The sequence below is a fragment of the Triturus cristatus genome, chromosome 4_1 (genome assembly GCF_964204655.1).
Source record: "Triturus cristatus chromosome 4_1, aTriCri1.1, whole genome shotgun sequence".
In the NCBI taxonomy this organism is placed as follows: Eukaryota; Metazoa; Chordata; class Amphibia; order Caudata; family Salamandridae; genus Triturus; species Triturus cristatus.
The window spans coordinates 759,485,414-759,511,987 of NC_140585.1; the positions used below are offsets into that span (position 1 = coordinate 759,485,414).

General features: G+C 44.4%; 1 protein-coding gene across 6 annotated transcripts in view; it reads right to left on the bottom strand.

Annotated features, from left to right (window-relative positions):
* LOC146855498 (uncharacterized) overlaps positions 1–22,405 on the bottom strand; it is a 61,662-nt gene extending 39,257 nt beyond the window's left edge. For 3 of the 6 annotated variants that reach the window (XR_014981333.1, XR_014981332.1, XM_085653325.1), the window contains exons 1-2: positions 21,791–22,405; positions 20,075–20,305 (exon numbers count right to left, since the gene is read on the bottom strand). The gene's annotated coding sequence lies outside the window, so the exon portion shown is untranslated. Of the gene's footprint in view, positions 1–14,035; positions 14,197–20,074; positions 20,306–21,691 lie in introns of all 6 variants that reach the window. The other 3 variants (XM_085653326.1, XM_085653327.1, XM_085653328.1) reach the window with 3 other exon arrangements.
* Positions 22,406–26,574: the final 4,169 nt, after the last annotated feature.

Genomic DNA, 26,574 nt, shown 5'->3' on the forward strand with positions numbered 1-26,574 from the left:
CTCAAGTGACAGTGGCATTCACTGCGACACTTCTGTGCATACCAGTATACATAGTGACTTCAGCCGTATTTAATGTTGACTCTGTCCTGTATACTCTCCAGTGAATCACTTACACAATATGTCCGCCGTACTATGCCGCACGGCATGTTGTCCCCTCCTTATCCCGAAATCATTGTTCATGCATTATGTTTACTGACGGGATCAGGTTTATACACTTTCTGGGGGTAATGTGTGTGTATATACTTTTTTGACAATGACTGCAACTGACAACTCGTCTCTCTCTGGGCTCACCGGCACTTGCCTTCACGTATCAACATGATGTTAGCATTTGTTGGTTTTACCATTTGGTCTATGCCTGCATATTTCTAGTCTCCGACACATGCGTGCAATACTGTTTATAGTTTACATCAGTGTGGCATTTTACCTGTACTCACACTATATACGTTGCGATCCACGATTGTGCTGCCATTGTAAGATGTCTGCCAGGTTGACTACACGAGTAGTGTAACACATTATGTTGTCCCTTGTTACTTTCTACCCCTCCAAAAAACGTTATCCATTGCTCACTCACCTTTGTTTCCTTACGTGATCAAGACTCTGCAACGAGTTGAAACGCATTGTGAGGAATAAACACCTCTTTTTGGACATTTTCTTGGATTCTGGTGTTTCTTGGTGACTGAGAGCGCATCATTGGATTGTGTGGGGACATTGACGAGCGGGCGTGCTCCGCCGGCATTTGCGCCACCTCTCTTGGGTCGAGCAATCCAGAAGGAGCGATCTTTGTATTATATATATATATATATATATATATATATATATATATATATATCCCGAACACCGCTGAAACAATGATGAAGATGGCAATGAATATGCCCCAACTCCAATGATCACACGGACACAGACCTCCAGTTAAGTGCTGCTTTTATTCTACTGGCAGTGTCGTCTTGACGTTTCGGCTCCCATGAGCCTTGTTCACATGACAATGTGAGTGTGTAAAATGACCCAATAAATAGTGTTAGTGCTAGTTCAGAGTTCAATTTAAGATCATGTGGTTATCTTGACCATAGACATAGAGAAGTCACTACATCTCGATCTCGGTGCTAGTTTTGCAGAGTTGGTCACAGTTTGTTAACATTCCACTTGCAAAATTAAAGCATTTCAATATGATGAAGTGCAAAAAATAGCAGTGTGCAAAATGAGCAGTGTGCAAAATACGCAAGTAACATGCTCGACAATATATAAATATATAAATACACAAATTGATAAAAATCCAATAAATAATTTTTACGTAAAAAACTGTAAAAACACTACAATAGCTTGAATGCCATGGCATAATTGGATTGTATAAACAACAGGGAAGCAAACTTACACCACATAATTTGAGTTGCGGTTGCTTTGTTCCCTTATGGTGGTCTGAATACATGTGCTAATAATGCCGCAATAAAACTGTACTTTTAAATTCTAAAGTTCTCGGCTTTATATGATTAGTGATTAGCCGTTTCTTCAGCAGCACTCACAGGCTGGCTGCAAACAGGCAGGCGGATCGCGCAGGGACACGCACCTCAGGCATCAGCCGACGCGTTTCGGGCTTTGAGCCCTTCCTCCATGGGGTTTCCAATAAGAAATGGCACAGAAGACCACCAGTAAATCCCCTCAGTATTTATTATTAAAAAATAGCACACAGGTGAGTATAACACTAAGCATTGTGGGACTAGTGGTCCAAAAATGAAACCCCAGTGGGTTGTAGCCAAAGTCTCTAAATTTGGCGAGCACAGTTTGTAAGAGGTACCTCTCAAATGTCCACTGCCTTATATATATACCTATATATATAAATAGGGCCCTCATTACGATGTCGGGCAGATAGCCATCCGACAGCTCGTCGGTGGCGCACCGCCCGACATCTGAGGCATCTGTAAGACTGCAGTATTAGGATACAAGCGGTCGGACCGATGCCTGCGGTGGTAATCTGCTCCACCTCTGACAGGTTCAAGGAGCCCGCTAGGGCAGCAGATGGATCATAACCCTCAAAATGAAGGCGGAGGACTACGATACACCTTTCCGACAGCCTTTTCATGTCGGATCCTCACCTTAAGAAAAGCTGGCGGAAAGGGTCTTGTGGGGCCCCTATCAGGGCCCCTGACTTCCGTGGCCCTCAGCTATGGACCCTGGGGGGCAGCTGTGGTGTCCCCCTAAACTTCCATGCCTGCCACATTTTCCACGGATGTTTAAAAAGTGTATTTTTTCTATTGCGGCTTATGCTGCAGACCACAGCACAACCAACAATAGAAGAAATTGACTTTCCAACCGCCAAGAATGCAGTCACAACCTAATAATGATAGTGGGAACGCCGACTCCTTGTCAAACGGTCCCGTTTACGCTACGATACCTGTCAGACACTCATCCGACTGGCATCGTAATGGAGCCCATAGTCACATATATATAATTGAAAATATTCTTAAACTTATATTTTCAATGTATAATTAAATTTAAAAACGTATTTTTAATTTAAATAACCATATATATGTATATATATATATATATACATATTTATATATCTATATACACGCATATACCAATAACATAATAGCAATTTAATTAAAATTAGAAAAGTAAACAGTACAAAAACTGATCAATTTACTAAAAATATATTAAATACTAAAAATATTAATAATTGTAAACATTACATTTTTATGTGCACAGAAACATAATTTAATTCTAAATAAAGTAATGTAAAGTATAAAATTCTGTAAATAATACATACATTATTCCCACTCCAATTTATGCAACGGTAGGAAAAACGTTGGATTCAGGAGGGGTAAACTTTACTACTCCCACTCCAAGCAATGCAACAGTATGGAAAATGTTTAATTGACGAGGGGTAAACATTTGTATTCCTTTATATGAAGAATTATAGGAGGGTCCAAGGGAATTTTAACAACCTGCAAGGATTACATCCCCAATTATGTACTTACTGCTAACAAAGAAATCCTTGGGTCAAAAGGTAACTAAACAAGCATGTAAAGTGACACACATAATCACACAAGGGAACCTGTGGGATGATCCCTTTCAGGACAAAATCCCTCACCCACCATAGGTGGCATGCTTCATCATTTGGGTTTCTCCTCTCGGTGAGAATTCCTAGTCCCACCAAGGGCTACAACTCCCTCTCTGAGAGGAAGGAGCTCAGGGATTTATTTATTTATTTATATAGTTTTGTATAGCGCGAACATGACCCGGGGGTATCAGAGCGCTTCACAGGTACATGTTATGAGTTGTTTAGATTACAGTTTGTATATCATAATTATATACATAAGGTTCCGGTTCATGCCTTTCATATCAGTTTCAACAACAACAGAATTAAGATCAGTTAAATTTACAAATGTATATCCTTAGTATTATACATAGGATCCGATGTGTCCTTTCATATCTTTTACCACAATATTACAGTTAATGTCCCAAAGTTGTAGTCCTGTATAGTCTGAGGGGTCTTTGCAACTAACTGGTGGGTTTATCCTAATATTCCTTAATGCTCTGTTGGTGTCAGCACCTTCATCCGATCTAATTGTCTTTGTGTTCTTTTTGTGTATGTTACCTTCATATCTGACAGGACTATGCAGTGTCTGGTGAATAACCACTATACAGATGATGAGCAGTCCATGTTTAGGGTAGGAATTTGCTCATTAGGAAGATCTTTGCTTCCTTCTTGAATGTTGACGTGTTTGGAATTTTGATGTTTTTGTATTCCTAATCTGCCGAGGATATACTAAATCCAATCAATGAGACAAAGGTCGGTCGAGTAAGGGTGCAGCGCAACTAAGAATAATCTATGAAGGGTAGAACAATAATTCAAAAACTATATAATAAACAACTATATCTTTGTAAATGATATTAATGATTTCGATATTTGAATAATTCTATATTTCTTACTTTAAAATCAATATTCTTGATAGTGACGTTCTTGCAGACAATACTTTGATGTCACGATATTTTAGAAACAATATTTTGGTATGACAATATTGTGGTTTCAATATTTTATCTGAATACCCCCTAAAATATAAGAAATTAAAAAAATTAGTTATTAATATAAAGGAACTGGATTAATAAGCATGATATTAAAATGTAAAACGTTTTAGACAATGTAAAAGTAAAAGTTAAGGTAATTATACGGACGTAGTCCTGGGGTAAATGCATTCAATATTTACCCAGATGATGTAATGCCCTATGATGTTGAGCAGATTATGTCATTTCCAATGAAGTGACAGCAGTCCGTATAGTAAAATGTAACCATTTTTGCACCCGGTGTACACCTTGAAGTGGATAAACAGGAAACAACTATTGCACATGATTTTTTGTACCAGTATTGAGTGTTTTAATATCCCATTTATTACTTGTGCAGACTGATACCACCATTGAAAAGCTATTGTTAACAGGATCTGAAAAATATGAGCAAATCACTTTCACTTGTGTTTTTTTCATCTGTTCTTTTCGATGTAAAAGTTTTGTAGCCTACTCTGTGGCATTTGATTGTGTTAACAGGAACCTACTTTGGCAGAAACTGCAAAAGTTGGGGATCCCGACTATGCTGCTGAAAGCCATCAGTTCCCTCTACACCAGAACTTCGGTAGGGGTGAAATTATCCTCGCTCACAGCAGCAAAAAAAATCTATACGGATCGAGGGCTGAAACAAGGCTGTGTATTGGCGCCCCTGCTTTTTAATTTATACACTGCAGACCTTGGCAAAACAATATCAAAAGCCAATTTGCTAGCTCCTAAAATTGGGTCAACTAGACTGTTTTATTGCAGTTTGCAGATGATATGGTGCTAATGGATCATACTAAGAAGGGCCTGCAAAGAGCACTGGACACATTAAACATCTACAATAATGAAAATGATTTAACAGCAAACGTGGGCGTAGTAATTTTTGGCAAGCACCCTCATAAACTCAAACAACAATGGAGAATGGGCAATTTGAAAATAGCAACAACAGCTAAATATAATTTTCTGGGGGTTTGGATTATGAGTAATGGTAAGCCCACAGCACACACTTCTTCCCTAGAATCAAGAGCTAAGGCGGTGACGTATGCCTTATGTAAACTAAACTCCAAACTGTGCGGCCCGACAACTGAACCCATTCGAAAGGTCATAAGAGCCAAGTTACTTCCTTCAATCACATATGGCCAACTAGGATTTCCTGCGGTATTAATTAACACCATGGAGCCTGCCACCTGCCGTGCATTCAAACAGATCCATCAGATACCCGCCCAAGCCCGGAACGCCTTGGTATGGCTGGAATTCGGGTTAAATAAACAATCATACGAACAATGGACATTGATCGTCCGGTACTATCGAGGGGTCTGTACAGCAACACCAAACACGATGACAGCAATTTTAAAGGAAATTTTAGCTAAAGGTAAATATTCCTGGGCCAATGGCCTTCTTACTGCCTTCACTAAACTGCATATTGACCTGTCCAACTGGCAGGATTTTATCTACCAACCTTGACTCAGCCTTGAATAAAACAATTTTAAAGCAAATCCTGTCAGTCAGACTTATGGTACTGCCAATAAAAGACATAAATATTTGCTGGAAAACATTAGAGGCGGTTACCACTTGCAGACTGTGTCACCAGCGCGAGGAATCTATAACTCATTTGGTTTGATTCTGCCATCGACTGAAACATGCACGTCGCAATTTATTGAAACCTCTGTTTTGAAAATACGAAACTCGTACCTGCACAGATGCAATGAAACTTCTCTTTAATTGGGAGATTCCAATGGAACTGGCCAGACAAGCGAAATTTGCACACCATTTGAAAGAACTTATAAGTAAAGTCTCAGCCACGAATTAGAGCCTTAAAACAGTTTTTAACCTAGTGAATATACATCTATGTATCTGTTTCTTAATGTCCTGTAATGTAAACTGGTGAAAAGAAATGATATAATTAAGTTTTATCCCCGGTCCTTGTAACAATTTTAATTATTGATTCATTTCCAGTCTTTTGGAACAATTTTAACTAATTGAAAAATAAATAAATTCATTCATTTAAATTCAAGTTCCTACCATTATTCACACAATTTCAGCAGCAGTATATAGGTGTTCTTCTTGAGCGCTAGCAGATTGCCCATTTCACATGATTATCTCAGTGTGGGTCATTTTAGAATGTTTTGATGCTCAATCTATTCATGTCTTAATTATATGTACATTTACACCATATCCTAAAGGTCTCTGAGCACTCTTACTGCTTTTCTCTTACACTTCCAAATGAACATTCAATGAATTTTCACTTTAAAAGTCTAATGTGCAGAGAAGAAACCTTTTGTCTCCCTCAATTGAATACAAACCTTTTTACCGCTGGCTTCTCAAAGAAAGCCTCGCTAACAAGATTCCATTTTACATTAGTGCCAATCAGACAGTCAGAGTGCTTTAATTTTGATTACAATAGCCATAAAAAGCACAGTAGCATATAATACAACCCGTATAAAAACCCATATAAATATAAAATATGTACACTTCGCCAGCATAATAAATACATAGCGAAAAACTACTACATTTTTTTAAGAACAATAGTCCTTGATCAGTCAAAATTTCAATCATTTCTTCCTTCATACGAGGCTCAAAGCAAACAAATATCTACTAACAGCAAACACTATCATCTGTGATGTATCAGTTATTACATTTCTCAGTGCCTCTGAAACTTTCCTAGTCCCCAAGCTTAAACACGTTGGTTTAATCACTTTTTTCTCATGTGGGCATATGCTGGGCAAAAGAATAAAATATGCACAATATTTTTTCCAGTGCTGGGCCAAGACACCATTTGGTCGTAATCGTGTTAATCTGGAGAGAAACGAAATAGAACTTCAGAAAGAGTGTCTTTGCTTGTTGTGAGTGTATGGTATCCAAAAAGTGTTCAGCACTTGGCAATGGTTTATAACTTAAAAATTGTGAGGAAAGTGCACGTTGTTTATAAGTATTTCCAATAAACACGTTTCTGATCATTCTTGGAGGGTGAAGTCAATGAACTGGGGTAACTCTATAAGGTACTCCAGCCGAGTTTTCTAAACCAGGTACGCACATGGCAGAACCATGGAAAAGTCGCCTGACCATCGAGATCCAGGAGCTCCCTTAATCCTTGTTAATAGGGGCAGAGTCTGTGTGTGACCCAAATTCTTATCCAGAGTAATAAAGATCTCAGGGCAGCTAGATGTACTAGTCTCCTGTCATATAATAATGAGATCAGGGGTATGTTTTTGGAAAGGCTTAGTAACATCTCAACTATTTAATTTTCTCCAACAGCTAGAGAACCCAGATTTTCCCCACCCCACAGTTCCTCCCCATAAAGGGCTGCTGTTTTTGAGCCCTGTATCTTTAAACCTCAATGATGTAGACACTGCCTTAGACTTGGTAGCGTGTTGCTTTTTACAATTGACGTGAAATTTTGAAGCAAAACTTCCCTCCCTTTATTAATGTGAGGTTTCCATGACAGATTTGCATCAATTTTAAACCACGATAACTGAAGTTTGACACATATTCCAGTGAATGTTGGCCATGGCGATATTTTTTGGGAAACCTTTATGCGGTCTCATGGCCATATATTTGGCTTTACTAGAATTTATTTCAAGGCCCTTAAGACTGCAGTAGTTGCTGAAGCTATCTAGTAACCCTTGCAGCCCTCTCGGTGTCTGTGACAGTAAAATAGTATAGTCAGCAAACATTAATGCAGATATGGGAACCCCATCTAGTTTCGGGGAATCATGGTTACATTTCTGCAAGTGTTGAGCAGTGTCATTAACAGACGAGAAAAGTGTAGGTGCCTGTATGCACCCCTACTTCATATCCCTCATATTAGGGACGTCATCAGTAAGCTTGTTACAGGGCCCCAATAGACTTTGACATGACTGACCTGGTGGAGCCTAATTATCTGAGTCAAGATTTCATTAGGTACTCTTTGTTGTCTCAGTGATTCCCATAGAGATCCCCCTGGCACCAACGCAAAAGCAGCTTTCAACTCAAGGAAAGCTACACACAAATGTCCTTCTGCAGTTTAGCATATTTCAGTGCTATACACAGGAGCCTAAAAACCTGGTCAATCATACTCACTCACAAACTAATTGGCCTTTAATTAGCCAAATCTTGCCTATTGCCCGTTCTATGAATAGACACAATTTCAGCCCCTTTTCATGTATCTTGCACTGGTACTCCTGAGGCCACTGCATTGCATAACAAATTTACTTATGGCACCCACAATGCTGTGTCGTGCTTCAGAAGCCCCACTGGCATTTTGTAAGGGCCCGGTGCCTTCCCTGTTTTAATTGCCTCTATATGTTCCCTGGTCTTGCTTAGGCTAAAATAAGGTGCAAATGCAATTTCCTAGCTCAATGAAATCTGGGAAAACCCAAGCAGTTCTTGCGGAGGCTCTAGAGCCTCAGAGTACAGGTTAGTAAGATGCCTGCTCCAGGTACTGGGTTCAAAATAATGGTCAGTGGTAGTATAGCCATCTTTACTGCCATGTGCCATTATTCTCCAAAGAAAGGCGCAATCTTTATTTCTAGTCACAATAATAAGGTCTTCCCAGTTAATAATGTCGCAGGTCTTTTCAGCTATGGCAAGCACTTTCTTATATTCTGCCCTAGTCTTCCTCACTAGCTCCATGTGTTTAACCTTGAGTGCTGCTGTTAGTCTTCTCTTAACTAAAAGGCAGTCTTTGTTTTACCAAGGGCTATTGGATGGGCCTCTAGATGCACCTATATTTGTTTGGGTCTTAGTCAAAAAAGGTTTCATGCTTTCAACCAAAGAATGATGGATTTGTACTATCGCTGTGTTGGATTGGTAATTACCAGCCAAGGGAGAAAGAGCATCTGAAAAGGCATTATAAATACCAATCATGGAATCAAGTTTGTAAGCAATATAACTATTCTGCAATTGTTGCCAATCATCGGTTGGACAAGGTTATTAGTGGATTCAATGACCTATGCCTCAAATAGCCTCCCTTTCACAGTCACACACAGTGGGAAATGATCACTTTCTTCCCTATTGTCAACTTTGAAGTCTATTAGGTTACCCCAGTGTGGAGCACTCACCAGAATATAATCAATCCTTGACTTAATGGCGCCCCTTTTAAAAGTATAGTCACATGGGCTGCCAGGGGGAAACCTGCTATTGCATGGTCGCAGCCCATGTTCTACCACAAAGTGGACTAGTTGCATACCAGCAACTGTGCATGAAACAGGAGTGTCTGTGTCCAAGGACACAATGCCCCTAGCTGAATCTTCTTCCTCTAATATTGATTCCATCCCCATTTTGGGCTTGAATCTACAGTAAAAACCTCCACCTGTAAAGGTAACAGCCTCTGGACTTACAGAATTGAGAACACCATCTAAAAGAGTCATTGCTGGAGACTCCACAGTGGCCAACCTTTGTCTAATATAGACATTGAACAGATATGCATCCATTCGGTTGCATGTTCTTATCTTTAGTCCTGGGATATCTGGTGAAGGGATGTTCATAAAATCTACAGCTATTTATAGAGTGATTTTGACCCATACAACGAGTCCCCCAGTGGACCTCCCTTTTGTTGAAGGTACTGCACCAACTTTATATTTCCTTAACTCTAGTTTGTGTGGCAGCTCAGTCACCAAGTTTCCTGGAACAGGGAGAGATTAAATTGTCCTATATATTTCTGCCTGTCCAGGTTGAGCAGTTTTGTTTTAACCCTGCGGTGTTTTCTGCTCGTATCCCAGGAAGTTCATCGGGGCATACTCAGCTTGTATATTTCCTTCACTAGTTAAATCAGTAATTGCTGTAACCAACTCATGGAATGCGTAACCCTCTATAGAGCTGTTCAGTGAGATATTGCCTCAGATCATGTTTAAGTCTGTTGATTGCCAGCTTTGGCAGTCATTCGACAGATCCCAAGTTATCGGAAGTGGGGGGCAGGGTAGATAGTTTCTGCTATATCTCCTATATACGGTCCATTTCCTTATTGGATCTATTCAGCTTAAAGTTTATAGCAGAATCTGAGGATGGACTATTCCTTAAATCTAATGCGATCAGGCTGTCAACAATGGCCCTTGCCCCAAATACCAACATTAATTATATTGTCAGTGTCCGCAAGGGCATTCAACAAATGTTCAGCCTTCATTAAGTCAGATCGTACTATGGACAGGCACTGACGACAGTGTCTAATCCAGTGTATCACCTTGTTTTTTAGGGAGAGTTCATCCTCCCTCCCTCCCAACTTTAACTTTGGCAGAGTAGTCATAAATAAATCCTTTGCCTACCAAGTGCTGGGAGTCACCTAGGAGTCGAATAGTCTCGCTTGCCCCATAAATATCAGAATCCCTTGCCACCTTCCAACCTCCTACTAAAATAGTCTCTTGATGACTTTTTTCCTATATTCCATTTTTTCACGCTCAACGCTTTGTTTACCTTTAGATTTCCCGGGTTCTGCATGCTATTGGTATTGGCTGCTTGATTTGCTGGCAATCTATGAGAGTGGGGAATTGATTGGGACCCCTGGTCAGATATTTCTGTCACTTGGTCTTTTCATATGTACATAGTGGTATGCTTGCTTGTTTCTTCCTCATTACTAACCCGTTGCATTACTAGTATGAGCCACACATTTTATAATGATTTTTTTAAAGTCTTCAACCTCTTTAGTTAGAGCATTGAGTCTTGAATAGAGCTCTGTTGTCAATATATGTGGGTTTACTGGGTCAATAGGAGGGCAGGCTCCTACAGGGATTTGAATTGCATGTTGTTCACAACTGTGTTTGTTAGTCTTGCGTTTATGAGCTATAAAATCTGTTTTAGTGCCTTCTGGTCCTTCTAGGGAGGCTGGCAATTCATATCTGTTGGAACAACTTATGGAGATTGCACCACCACCCCACCCACATTTACAGCTTCATTCAAAGCAATGACTTTGGGGGAAATATCAAAGTGTGGTTCTTTTGTATTATTTTGACTAGGGGGCAGCAAGTCTGGGGCCCTTTAACAAGTGAAACAATTACTATTATTGCCTTCTACAGTTTCTGAATGATGTGCGCTTCCCTGCTTTTTATAGAACGCTGTTATTTTTCTAGTGTTTGAAGTAGCCACTTTCTGTTTAGTAGTTAATGTTGACTGGAATAAATTCAATTAAATCATCAATTGCAGCTAGGGTGCTCCTGTGCACCAGAACAAACCACCTGCCACGTGCATAATCAAACTTGAGGGGTCCCCTCTGCAAGGTACATGGAGGGGTCCCCACTCCGGATTTAATCGAGAGTTCTCAGGCAAGAGACCTGTGCTGAGTGGCCCCCCTGCAGCTCGGGGCCCTCCCTGCATCGCTGGGGCTGTGGGGGCCTGTGTTACGCCACTGCCACCTGCCTGTAGTACAGCTGCGTCTGCATCTGTACTGTGTCAGCCAGGGTAGCTGTGACAGCTCGCAGCCAGTCATCTGGTTCTTCCAGAAAGGAGCCCTAGTCAGCCTTTTCTGTTGCAAAGTCAACATGACGCCTGCTTGTCTGACCCTAGAGAGCACTTTCACAAAAGCATTCAAGGAGAAGGATGATACCCTTAGTTCTCAAGACAGAAATCAAGCAGTTGTCCTCTTTATATATGGAACCTTCTTCAGGTTCCCCAAGTTCTGTCGAGCAGGCGGTTGGAAACCGATCTTGTACAGCTCAGTAGCCATTGAGTACTGAAGACTTCTAATCCAACCATAACAGCATTCCAAGCCCAAACCAGGCTTACATTTGCAGCACGTTTGGTAGTTTCTGGTCACTGTTTCTGACAACCTTGCTTCGCCATAGCAGAACCACAGGGCCAGTGTATGGATTTCAGAATTGAATTTTCAAGAGGGCTGCCCTTTAACCCGAGGGAACACTTCCTAAAACCAACCGTGGCTGGTTCTGAGACCGACCCCGCCCTGCTGGTAGCAGAGACAGGTTGGCTGTAAGCAGAGTACCTTCGAAGGTAGCTCTGCTGTCATTATCACTGTTTACTATAAATATGTTCATTTAGAAGCTTCCATCAGTTGTTTGTCATGGCCATCTGCTGTTACTATCTAATTTTCTCCTGCACATTCCAGGATCAGTAGCCATTAATTACTCTCGCAACCGTCCTCCCAAGAGGCAGGATAGAAGAGTTTTCACATGTCATGAAATAGCTAATTGCTGTCACTAGTCGAAAGGGAGCCTCGAAGAACTGAGTACACTGATGTTCAGGCTCCCAGAGGCAGGCAAACAATATTTATAAAGCCATGTTTGGTGCGGACTTAACAAAAAATTAAGTTCACCACCGAATGAGATTTTTAATAAATAAATAATGTAATGGCGCCTGAATGGTCTCTGTGGTTTTGCCCTTGCTCAACATGTAAACATTGATTTTTATTCGGAAGCAAGCTTGCGTCATTGATAGAAGGTGTAGCTCCGCTAAACAGTAACAAGAAGAATTCTGGTATCCTTTGTACCGCAAGGATACATCCAGCTAAATAGTGGACATTTTCTACTTTAACACTTTATGCGACCAAACCTTGTGGGCTTTAAGATACTACTTATACGTGATTTAGCTAATATGAAACATACGCTGTTACACATGTCACAAATAGTCTCATTTGACGTGTCTGCTGCAGCCGTGCAGGGGCATTGGTAGTCCAGTCCTGAAGACACTCGTGCGAATGGTGCTGTACTATACTGCAGCCCACGAGTGACATCTAACTTTTATGACACAGGTACTATTTCTAAACCGTTGTACTGCGGTATTACCTAAACATTATAAATGGAAATTGGGGGTCAGACAATATGCTATAAGGTTTGGGGATCAGAGCACATGTACTCAGAACTATGTAACAGTTTCCCAGATCCGAAGTAAACATACATACAGTCTAATAAAACAATTGTTTGAGTAGGTCCCTCAAAAATGTACTACTTCTCACAATGCCTACATAGCTTGGGTCTGGTGGCTCAGTGGACTAAAGCAGCCACTGCAGGGGCCTGTGTTCGACCTCATGGTCACAGGTTCAAATCCCTGCCGACCCTTTCATCCATCTGAGGTCGATAAAATGAGTATAATTGAGTTGGGTAACAATAAATATCTGTTATTCAGCGCCGGGACACCTACGGGTAATCGTGCGCTTTACAAATACACCTGTTATGTTATGTTTTAGTACTACATACACATATAGCGGATTCCATTGGATGTGTTGCAGAAACATTCTCCTTATAGTCTATTAGGAAACACTGTTTTTTAATGTTATTCCACCAGAAAAGCTATAGCTCCACTATTTCCAAAACGCGATGAAGCAGGCCAAGGCAGGCACATTTATAACAGGGAAAGCACCCTAAAACTGTGATGGAGGAATTGGGATTGTAGACAGACACAGATCGAATGTAATGCTACCAATAACATTTTTGGGATCAATCCAAGACACAAGTGTGCTATGCAGACATGGATCATACATGTTTTCATTCCAGCGCAATGCCCGATCGCTGTCATTCAGTCACAAACAAGGAACAAGCATTTACAATGCAATGGTCTCGGCATTGGTAAAGTTAGAGCTATTGGCATTGCTCATGACATTATTTTTGTTTATGTTTTTGTTTTTAAAACATTTAAAGAAACGGCATTGTTATTTACAATGTCAATAGCTTAATCACTCTCAAATGCGAGACCTATTGCATTTGCACCCACACACAGAGCCACCTACACACACACTGATTAAGTTATTGACATGGTAAATAACAATGCCGTTTCTTTACATGTTTTAAAAACAAAAACATAAACAAATGAGCAATGCCAATAGCTCTAACTTTAACAACACCGAGACCGTTGCATTGGAAATGCTTGTTAGGACAAGGGCATTTGATATCTCTGAGATAGTGGAGGCTCAGGGGCCTCTCATCTCATGTTTAAGGGGGCACCGCCATTTTGCGGCATGCCACTGAATGTACGGAAGAGCTGCCTTGGTGTGATTGGGCCTGGCGGAGCCCTCTTTCACAGAGCATCAGAGCTGTACATCAAACAGGCCTTTCATTTTCCACACTCTGCTGTGTCCTACCTTACAGCTGCGCAGCAGTCTGATGCAGCCCTTCATGCAGCACTTCTGCGGTGCCGCCCTGGGGTGCTGGAATGAGAGACCTTGGTTTCCATTCCCCTGCCATACACCACGCCGTGTGAAAATCGCCCCTTCTCACCGTTCAGGCTCAGTCATGTTGACTGCTGCAAAAAGAACAATTGATGGACCGAATGCTGAATGCCAAACATTCACCTCGAATACAGAGATCTGGGCCTAAATACATTCTTTTTTTGCCTACCATGCCATTCCAATTCTTTGACAGTCATGAATATGCAAATCATCTCCGTTAATCTAGTCTTAGTTTGTTTTTTTTGTTGACAGGAGCTCTCCTGTTTCTTTCCTGGGTGCTATACAACTCCTCCCAAAGACAACCAGGCCGAAAAATGTGAGCCCGCATGACATATATAAAAATACCTAATGATATGAAATAGATTGCATATATAGGTTTCAGGCGAGGGGGTGCGGTGGACGGGTGGATCTAATTTACCCAGATTGACTAAAAGCCTGATTAGAACCCAGGTGCCAAAATCAGCAGTTTAGTCAATAAACACAACTCCTCTCGAGTCCCGAGGTGATTTAGCCGCATGCATTCTGGGAATTGTAGTCTTGGCCTAAGTCAAAGAAATAACAGTACAAAACTACAAGGAGTACCAAACGTGCCAGGGAATGAAAAAGAGATCGTCAGCTTTCCCTTCCGAGGGTAGAAGAGTTCCCCGAGTCCCTCCATTACAAATGCCTCGAGGTTATAAGATCCACTAGTTCTTAGGATTCTGGTAATGTGGGGGGGGGGCGATGTCTCAGCGACATAACACTCACCTCACACATCTGAAGGGCAGAGCGGCAGAGACTGAACCCTGGCAAGCCAACCCCCCTTTTCTGAGGGGCTCCTTTAAAATACAGATACGTAAACTCTTTTAGAAATAAATGAAGGAGTAAGGCAGAAATGCTACCCCACACCATGAAGGAGCGAAACAATATACATGCTAAACTGACAGAGGTAGTCGCTGTCTTCATCAGTCAGTAAAAGTTTTTAGAAAAAATTGAGATATGAGCACACAAACAAGTAAGAAGGCTTAGAATCGTTTGACCAAATTTACTTCAAATATTATATGGGGCAATCTATCCAATGGCTTACAACTCTAAAGTGGGCCAAGAGGCCATTTAAATAGGTTGGTTTTGCGCTATAAAATGCTTCATTAGATTAAACATTAAAATAATTGTGCTTTACCTTAACGTAAAAATATTTAAGTGCAAATGGTTAATCATGCTAGGTACATAGTTAAAGGTGACGGGTTCTTGAGATGTTGGGCAGTGCGTGTTGTAAATACTCACCCCTGTATCATTAGAAAGCAATGCGTTGCAACCGTTGATTCTGTAGTCGTTATTACATAACCACAAACTTCTAAACAGTGAAACAGCAGATCCACGTATCACTGCAAACAGTTAATTTGTTCGCTCAGTTCGTGTAAACTGTATTAAGTAAAGAGGTGGCATTCTTAGGTAAATCCTGATAACAATGGCTCAGAGTCTCTTAGGGGCGCTCCTTCTTTCATGTCGGCGCCCTTCTGCTCCCACCAGTTATCAGGCCCGAAGGCGTAGTCATAAAATATAATTTGCATTGTCACTGTAGTTTGCTTTCTTTGTCTTTTTTTTTTCCAATCCTCTTTTTTGCCCCCCACAAAACAGAAATCCTAGACCCCATAAATACCTTGCACGGTCCCCTTTTTAACTGTCAGGTAATTACACACAGTTCCTTGATAATTTAACCCGTCAAAGGTTGTCTCATTACTTTGTTCCTTTGGGTAGCGTCTCCCGCTTTGTGTCTGATGAACACTAAACAGGGCCGATATTAACTGTCAATTAATTACACACCATTTCTCTTCACTATTTACCCGATGAAATGGGCAGGTAGGCCGCATCCCTGCCATCTCAATCACTGTCTCCCCGACAAAGGAACCAATAAAGATGAGTCACTCGGAGTCACCCGGTGTCTGGTGCGCAGAGCCGCCCATTCCTAATTGCCCTTAGAGACGGCTGATAATACAAACTTTGTATTGAAAATCAGCCTAATGAGCGCCATGCTGGGTAGGGAGATCACATGTCAGAGCAGTTTGCAGATGCTCGGGGGCAAACAACGCCTGTTATCCTTTAAGAGCTGAGAAACTTACTGCAAGTCTAGGGTCCGGCTCCTGTGAAATGGCGCTGCCCGTCGCTCTCACCCACGGCCCGCACTGTCTCTGAATGGTCAGTGAGAAAAAGGCCCTCGAGGTCTATCTAATATGGCGTACAAAGAGAGCTTAACCATGTAAAGTATGCTTGCAGAAGAACTCCATTAAAGAGATATTTTTGGGTGCAACATTGGAGGGAAGGGGGCAGCTGTGTGCAGCCTTCGTACAGACCTGCAAGAGCCGTAACGCGCATCTGAGATGGCGTCTCGGAGACGAGCAGACAAAGAGCCGCTGTGGCATATGCTGCTCCGGGAACAGGCGCACTCGGAATGCCTGTGCTCGTCATCACCCCTACCCATTGCCACCCCCCTCACACACAATCTGTCGGTTTGATTTCACCAGGCGCTCAAGAGGACACTTTCTCTTGCCCAAACACAAGCTCCTGATAGCGGCCCAGATATACGAGGGAGGCACTGATTGCTTTATTTTACTACCCATCCAGCAGTCAGAAGGCCCTTTGTCCTTGCTTGCACTAGGGCCCAGGGTACCCTAGCTACACCACAAATGTCGAGTATTATTTACCAGCCATGGTCTTCTATTCAGCAGCCAAAGCATTGTGGGAATGGTAGTTCTGGTTTATCTCAACATGCTGCCCCATATCAAATGGAGCCATCGGTTAACATTAGATGGGGGCTAGAGACCCCTCTTCAGGGAGAGATGTTACGTCACCAGCAGAGACCCTTCTTGAGACATCGGGGAACAAGAAGATCACTGTCTGCGCGTCCAAAAAATGACACTATTAGCAGATGAAGCAGAGGTTTCCAAGGCTTGGAAGTAGGCATAACTTCGATGGTAAAGTTCGACAAAGAAAGGCCTCTGGCTGGAACTAATTCCTGCCAGCTGCAGGGCACAGCTGGCGGCTGACCAGGCACACAGAGCCGGCCAGGGAACAGCAGCTTTCTGTCCCCGCCTCGGCTTCCAATAGTGAACCCTTGTGAACTGACATCCAGCTGAGCTGGGGGCTGTGGGGCGAGGGAGTGGGAGGGAGCGCTGAAATTTATTTCCCGACGTTTCTGGGAATGATGGAGGGGGTAGAAATATCAGACCAAGCAACTGAGGAGGGCAATTGATTCATTTTTGTGCTGGGTAACAGTGTTTTTAATGTGCTAATGTAGCGCAAAAAAGTCTCGGCTTTTCATCATTGACCACCGAATAATTACCAGAGACGAGGATGAAAGCGGAGCCTGGAAGCTCGTGACTGGCCCCTCTTACCGCAGAGTATTAAGACACAGAGGTGGGGGGTGAGACAGCGAGTGAGGGGGGGCAAGAGTAGAAAAGAGAAGGGGAGGGGAGTGAGAGGGATAGGAAAATAAGTGAGCGTGACAGAGAGATAAAGTTAGAAAGGGAGAAAAGACGACAACCAGGTAAGGGAAGAGAAGGGAAGAAGAGACTGCTAAAGAGCAAAAATAGGGGGACGGGCAGAGAGGTACACCAAGCAAGGAATGAGACAGAGGAAACGAGGGCGAGCACGAAGTGCAGAGGAAGGAGGGAGGGAGCAAGCGGAGCTAAGAAAAGGGGGGAGGGGGGTGGGTGGAATAGCGGAAGGAAGAAATGGGAGCCAAAAAGGAGAGATTTATGGAAGCAATATGTGTACGCTTTCATCACGACTTTCATGTGTCTGAAAGCATGCTGCCTGGGAGCGCGTGAGCTCATGTGCGGCTTTACAATGCGCATACTGAAACTTGTTAAAACAAATGAAGAGCAAAAGGCAACGGGCACAGCGCAGATAACGGGAGAAACTTCAAAGGCAGGAGAGGGGCTCATTAGCATACTCGACAGCTTAAGAGTAGAAAAGAGAAGGGGAGGGGAGTGAGAGGGATAGGAAAATAAGTGAGCGTGACAGAGAGATAAAGTTAGAAAGGGAGAAAAGACGACAACCAGGTAAGGGAAGAGAAGGGAAGAAGAGACTGCTAAAGAGCGAAAATAGGGGGACGGGCAGAGAGGTACACCAAGCAAGGAATGAGACAGAGGAAACGAGGGCGAGCACGAAGTGCAGAGGAAGGAGGGAGGGAGCAAGCGGAGCTAAGAAAAGGGGGGAGGGGGGTGGGTGGAATAGCGGAAGGAAGAAATGGGAGCCAAAAAGGAGAGATTTATGGAAGCAATATGTGTACGCTTTCATCACGACTTTCATGTGTCTGAAAGCATGCTGCCTGGGAGTGCGTGAGCTCATGTGCGGCTTTACAATGCGCATACTGAAACTTCTTAAAACAAATGAAGAGCAAAAGGCAACGGGCACAGCGCAGATAACGGGAGAAACTTCAAAGGCAGGAGAGGGGCTCATTAGCATACTCGACAGCTTCATGCGTGTCTGGCGAGGGGGGAAGGAGGAGAGGCAGGATGCACTATTGAAATGTGCTTCCCCAAGGCGGGCCGCGTGCACAAACAATCAGACGAGCTTTGACAAATCCTCTAGGTGGGACCTTTGGGACCTTTTGGCTGTGCCGTGACCGGGAGTTGTGTTGGGGGAGGGGGGGGGGGAAGACCTAACCACTGAAGGATAAGAAAGTTATCCGATTAGAAGCCTGAACAAGCCGAGGGCACCGGAAGACACCACCGCCTTTCTCCAAGGCAGAGCAGAAATGCCTCGGAGAAACGCAGTGTCCTTTTCGGATTCGGGGGCGTGTTTGTCTTTTCTCTCCTCCAGCCATTGGCTGGAGGAGAGAATGAGACTTTCTTTAAAAAACACGCCCCCCGATCCGAAAAGGACGGGGCATAATCGGAGTGACTGGACCTCTTCTCCAGTGGCTGGCCAGCATTTAAGAGGCCAGCCAATGGAGAACAGGAGAGAAGAGGGGCGGGTGCAAGCCCCTCTTCTCAAAGACATTAAATCTCCGGACTTCCGGGCTGCCGACCGGATGGTCCCGAGACCTAAAAAGGGCACCACAGTGAGGACAGTACTCAGGGTTGGACCGACCTATATGGCAACCGCGCAGTGCCTGATGGGCTGGTCTGACAGGTCAGTGGGTGGGTCAGTTTGTGGGAAGTTTTCGGGCGTGTGTTATGGTTTGCTGGGCTTGCTTCAACTGTTAATTTCCTTGGTATTAAAACAGACATTGCTTGTAGCAAGCTCACTTCATGCAGTCTTCCATAGTTCGCAAAACACTTAAACGGCGTGCCTTTTCAAGTTCAAAACAGTTCCAATTTACAGGCATGGCCACTTTTTTAACTATCTAATTCATTAATGGGGTGGGGGTGCACTTCTATTTTTGTGCCCGGGAATATTTCCTTTCCCAGTCTGCCCCTGTAAGTATTCCCACTCGTTTATTTGTTGCCTGACACAGGAGGTGCAGTGCAGGGTGAAGCACACCATCAAGTGTACAGCATTCCATGTAATGATATAATCACCATTTCATCATTACCGGTTTATACATCAGCCCCGTAGAAAGGCTCTGTGAGTGCTTCAGAATGCCCGAAAATGTCCCATTAACAAACTTCTTGTGAACTCGAAATATGGCCTCATAATTACATGCATGGGAAACACTGACCAGTTTATAAATATTTAACTTGTCAGATAATGTTATAACCTGGGTTTAAGAGATTTTGGGCTCGATGTACCAACATTGTGAATAGTGATTTACAAATTATGATTTTCACCGAATCGCAGTTAGGAAATCGCTAATCCTCATGCATTAAACTTGTTTTCCTTTCAATTACTGATTCCTAGTGGGTCTAAAATCGGACTCCTTCCTGAATATGAATGAGGTAGGTTGCAGTTTTGTGGCCCATTAGGAATGATAGTCATCACAGGTATGATCAATCAATCAATCAGGGAAGATTTAAGTGCACTACTCACCCATGAGGGTCTAAAGGCGCTGGGGGGCCGGGGCTATGGTCAATCGAAGAGCTAATTGTTGAGGGTCTTCCTGAAGATATGCATGTGGAGGGCGCGTCTGATGTTGCTCAGCAGCTTGTTCCAGATCTTGGCCGCGATGTAGGAGACGGTTCCTCCACCCATTCTTGCTCTGCGGATGTGCGTATGATGGCTTGCTGAGGTCAGCAGACCACCATGTTCATCTGGGATTACCTTTAAATGAAGCAAAATTGTAATGTTTATTTTTTATTTTTTTAAAGTAGTCAATGGTTCTTTTAACATTTTTAAAGGGGAAGGAGTCCCATTTGCGAAACTGGAAGTGGGCCACATAACATTAATACATACCAGTACTATTTGATATTTCAAAATGACACCCTAAAGATGGCCTTGGTATTTGGTTGCAAACTAAAATTGCAAATCAGTAACATGATACCGGATGGCAATTTGAGTTTGATATATCAGAAAATCTTTTTGCGGTAGCAAACGGCCCAAGTCATTGATTCCATGAATCGGGCCATTTGTAACAGCACAATGACTTTGTTTTCCTGGCCCCTAGTTTGGAGCACTAACCAGGCTTCTCCTAAGGAGCATCATTTACCTGCTACACATCACCAGCAGGTGCTAATGAACTGACATGACAATTTATCAACAGATTGGTATTAGGAGATAAATTGGGAGCTTGCGCTGCAACAATGATTTCAGAATCCTTGGTTTCCAAAGTTCAGACACCAACAGCTAATCTAAACCAACTGCACCCTGGATATATCCCTTTATTGTGAATGTGCCTCGTCTCAGTTACTTTACAGCAGAGTTCTCCAAAGTTAGTCCTGGAGTGCTGGATCCATGCCGGACTTTTAGCATATGCCCCATTAGATAAATGTAGTTATCTTAAAAAATCTGACATGGATCCAGCCCTCTAAGACTGACATTGGTCGGGGTACAATCCTCAGGTTGAATAGCCGTTTTGCCAATCAGCGTGGCAAGGATCGAGTCCAACTTCACATTATGTGGCAAGGGTCGTACCCCTCCAACAAGTAGAGTTTCTGGAGGAAGCGAGGGACCTGCACTTTGTCCACCTCGCGCCATTACCTCAGCACCATCTCTTTCACTGGGCATACCCAACCGGGAGGGCTTTGTGTATTGAGGAAAAAGAGTCCCACTGTCCTCACCTAGCTGGAAAGGAGGAAATCCTAAATTGCCCCTCACATGAGCCAGAATGACCCACTTCTATTCCCTGGAGACAACTTTCCACCAGAGAAGGTAGAAAGACCCTCATCATCCAACGGGGATAAATCAGCCACAGGATCCAATGCACAAGGACAGGACGGACCAGAAGGCAAAGGACGAGCCTGTAAAGCTTGAGGCACAGCTGCCTCAATCATGCCTGCACCTCCTCTTTAGACATGAGAGGCATGTCACTTCCAGCATTGCCCTGGACTCTAGGGTGCTTCAGGGGGACCGGAGACCCATCTGGAGACGAAGAGGAGGAAGATGACACCAAGTTGTTCCTTTTGAACAAACTCTTGCAACCAATGGTTGCCGTATACTGAGGCACCCAAAACACAGTAACCGAATATATAGGGCAGAAACCAATCCTACCTCTATCCAATAAAAAAGAATACAAAAAAATACCCCCAATCAGGAAGAAACAGCCATAATTGCAGACTGAATAACACAACGGGTCCAAACCCGTCCTACCAGGGCTCTCCAATGAGTGTAGAATGACCGGCGCCCCCCGCGCCTAGAGGAGGGGCGCCCTTAGTAGCGCCACGGGACGAGACCTTCCCCAGGACCGGAAAAGGGGGCTGTATGAAGTGACGTCATCGGGGCGCGCCGAAGGCTATTAAAATCTGCTCCCAGCGACCCTCAGCCTCTTTGTCCCTTCGAACCTCTGGCAAGCTGCAGGGGCACATCGTCAACGGGGAGCGAGGTTTCCGGTTGGCGGCGTGCAGGTGGCACAGGAGGTTTGAGGGGGCCTAGGCGTGGCGAGTAGGTCTTTGTAGTGTGGTAATCATTAGAGATGCGTGGTGGCGGCCCGCAGCGGGTTTCGCGGACGAGGGGACGCATGATGTGGGAGCGATGGTGACTCTAGGGTGGGTGTTTTCGTCTCTTGTTGGAGCATTGCTCGTTCATTTGTGCCATGTATTTGAATACCTTCGGGTCGAGTTCGCGCTACATAAAAGATGAAAATAAACCGGATGCTGTAGAAGTTGAATTTTCGCGCATTCAGCAAAGTATGTCATGTTTATATTCCGCATTTTGTTAAGTTACGTGCCGGTTGCGCAAGAACATGCCAGCGAGGCAAGGGGGCCGCGTTTGAAAGGAAATGTATGCAAGTAGTGTTCCTGGCGCGCAGACGTCAGATTGGAACGACGGTTGTCTTCAAGCACGGTAAAATGTTGAACTCGAGCCCCTTCATGTGGAAATACTGGGCCTTCGCGAGCACCCGATCAGCGCTGGGTTATGTTTTCTTTGAGGAAGGAATGGTAGGGGAGGATTGTACGACCATGTACCTTGGTATTGTTTGATCGGGGAACATATGATATCATGGTTGATATATTCCGTGTTTCATTGAGATGCTTCGGTTGCGCGAGAACATGTCAGTGTGGTCAGGGGGCCCGTGTTTGAGAGGAGAGGTGTTGGAGTATTGTTCCTGGTGCGTAGATGGCGGGTTGGAATGACGGCCGTTTTTAAGCACGGTGGGATTGTTCGAGCTTGAGCGAGCTACGGTGCCCTTTGCATAGAAATACTGGGGCCTCGTGAGCACCGGGTCAGCGCTGATTTGGTTCGTCCTTGAAGATATGCTATGGCAGGATTGTGTGATTCTGTAGCTTGAAATTGTGTGGTCGAGTGAACATATCGGTTCGTGGTTTTTATGTTTCTATTTCATTGGGTTGCTTGCCGGTTGCGTGTGAACATGACAATGCGGTCGAGTGGGCGCAGTTGGGAGGAAATACATGCGGGAGTTATTCCTAGCGCGTAGATGCCAGGTTTGGAAAGACGGCTATTCTTAAACATTGTGAAAATGTTCAGGCTCGAGCGCGCCAGTGCTCTGTATATTGAAATATTGGGACTCAGTGAGCACCCGGTTGGCGCTGATTTATGTTTGTCTTTGAAGGTATGGTATGGGGGGCTTCGGTATGACTTTGTGGCGTGACTTTGCGACCCGGTGAACATGTTATGGTATGGCTTATATACCGTATTTCATGGTGTTGCTTGCCGGTTGAACATGACACTGAGGTCGAATGGGCGCTTTTGAAGGAAATACTATTACTAGCGCGCAGATGGCAAGTTGGAATGGCGACTGTTTTAAACACGGGGGAAATGTTCGGACTCAAGCATGCCGCTGTGCTTTGTATTTTGACTTGGGGGGACTGGGTGAGCACTCGGGTCGGCGTTGATTTGTGTTCAGCTATTTGCGGGAAGGTTGGGGGTTCGAGCCGGCCCAGAGTGGGACGTTGGCAGTTGTGTAATTTGCGAGAACCACTGGTTGTCGTCACCTATTACACCCTGAGCTCTTTTAATGCAGAGCCATTGATGCCCTGATAGTCCGGAGCTGCCCTCGCGAGGGTGGCGCCGCCCACCGGTGGGTGGCGTCATCCGAGCAGATGATGTTATTGCCGGAACTAGGAGGAAGGGATGTAGTCCGTCGGCTGCGCTGCCACCTCTGGTGCAGGAATACAGAGGGGGCGAGCCGCGAGGTCGGGTCCACACTCTGTGAGTCCGGGCAAAGCACTTAGTTTCCCGTGCCTAAATATGTATGTAAATACGTTGCTATGTAAAGCGCTCCAATACCTTCGGGTCGATTCGCGCTATATAAAATACGCATAAAAGCACAACGTGCACAAGGACTGAGGCTCAAGTCCTCAAATTCTGAATCTGGTTTGTGTTTTCGCGAGATGATGGGCCACCCACTTCTGTCGGGCCGGTATATGTAATGTGATGCGTGGCCTGGTCCCATCCAGAGGGGGGGGGGTAGCGGCGCGGCCCCCCCCCCCAGGGTGTGGGGCCCGGGTTCAATCCCCGGCATCAGCGGATGGCCGTCTGACAACGGGCTGCTGGAATAAGCTACAGGTCCCTAGTTCGATCCCTGGTCGGCAGATACCGTTAATCCCCAGCGAACTAATAAGGTAACAAGGCTGCCGCCTCGGGATGTGGAAGGCCAGAGTCGAGTCTCGAGGTCACTCCACAGGAGGTGATTCTGGGCAAATTACCTATACCTTCGGTGGCGTTCGCGCTATATCTACATGCCGACTGGATCTGCAATAAGCATAAGAAAAGACATGGCCTAGAGGTGCATTGTAGGACGAATGTCCATCGTGGCGTTATCGTCGGCGAAGCGTCCCAGCGGCCCTTCTCATACGGACGGGATGCACCGCATGCAAAATCAGGGGTGGGCATGGTCAACGGCTTCACTACTACCTCTGGCGCGGAAACCTCGGGTTCGAGCACGCGTCCGCATCCTGTGATTCTGGGCAACTCTCTACCCGCACTGTGCTTGAATGTGTAATATAAATTCGAGCTGTTAAAGCGCCTCAATAACTTCAGGCCGGTTTCGCGCTATTATAGGTCTGCTCCGTGCCTGAACGTCTAATGGGAATACGGGCTTGGTTAATGCGCCCCGATAATTTCGGGTCAGGCTCGCGCTTTATCAGCCCGCATCCTATGATTCTGGGCAACCCTCCCAACCGCACAGTGCCTGAATACGTAAAGTAAAATGTGGGCTACGTCAAAGCGACCCAATTGCTTCGGGCCGGGTTCGCGCTATATAAACACAACAGGCGGAGCGCGATGCTCTGAGGAATGGAAAGCAGCTGGTGTTACCCTATAATCTCTTGATTTACCAAAGGAAAAGACACCACACAGGTATTGATGTCAAATATATAGGTATTATTGCTAAACAAACTCTACTAATCGCTTTATGAGATTAGAGCCAGGTAAACGATCAAAGATCAACAATTATCAATAAATTAAGGACAAATATGGCTGTAGCCCTAGGGGCGTACCAGACATTATATTAAAAAAAATAAAAATAAATAATAATAATTGGTTTGACAGTTCAAAAATGTTACCTTCTTCCAGTTATCGGTGAAACGTTATGGTTAGTTCAGCTCAAGGGACATAAACTCCGTCTCGCCAACATAATCACATGGCTCATGGCTGGTGTGATAGTATAGGGGGAATAACAGTATAGGGAGAATCAGCCTTGGCCGGGAGGAGAACGTCTCATCAGGTGCTCATGGTGCGGTTAAGAAGTCAGGAAACAGATGAAACTGTTCTACTTACAATTATCCTTGAGCCGCTAGTGCAGGGGAACCAATTCTGGCATGCGAGGTAGTTTCTTGTTATTTTTCACGGTGATGCCAATAAGTGTGAGGGGACAAAAAAAAAAAAAACATTCTCAAGGCCCTGTTGCAGGAGGACCCCTTACAAAACCCAAGTTGACAATCACCAGTTAGTGCTGATATGGAACAATATTTATGCCTTGCACGTAGGGGTCTTTGGCGAGGGACATATTAACCATTAAGGTAGGAGTCAGTTAGGGGCTGAACGGTGAGTATTGTGGCGTGGGCTACCTGGTCTGGCTAGTTTCCAGACAATAAATTAAATCATCCTGCCGCTGCTTCCCTCGACCAAGGGTAACGCCATCTTCACATAGCGTTGTCCATGCGGGGTGGGAGGATTTATAATAAAGAGGCACATAGCAGAGGATACGGTACCCGGAGGCTCCCTGGTAAAGGTGGTTATGGAGTACAATTTACAAACTTCACCTCGGGCACATGGTAATTACCCGGCAGGTGCTACATTATCATGGTAACCCAGCCATTTATACCCCTGTGGCAGCCTGCAACCACAGGTTTTAATAGTACGCGGCGGAACAAAACCAGCCTTTTATACCCATGTGGCGGCCTATAAACACAGATCCTAAACAGGAAAGGGCAAATCAACACCAATCACAAAGGGAGCAGCCTTGTCCGTGGAGGGGACAATAGCTCAGAGGGTGGCAGTGCAGGAGTCCAGCCCAAGGCAAGTCCGGCTCAAGAAGGTCCGTTGCTGGACACAAAATATGTAGCATAGCGGAGTGGTTTCTAGACACAAGGAGGTGCCTGGTTGGTAAGTTAACCAAGACTGATGTCAGCAGGTAACGGTATGGTGCAGTAGTGCTTCTTTGTCTGGCTGTCTGGCTGGTGGCAAACGGGACTGACCTGCTGGTGGTCCCGTACGTCACCTGGCTAGTGATAGAGTGCGGACCCTTGGGGGTCCTGGACTTCATGGGCATATCAAAGAGGTATAATGGAGAGGCTCGGGAGAGTACACTTAAGGTTGCTCTAAGGTTGCAGGCATTCCGGGGGACAGATTGGCTAATGGAGGCCCTAAGGGACTAGTATCATTAGGGAGGGAGGTGTTTGTCTTAAATTAAAAACGGGAGATAGTGTTGGGCCTTCCCAACTCGGTGGGTATTAAGAGAAGACTTCTGGACA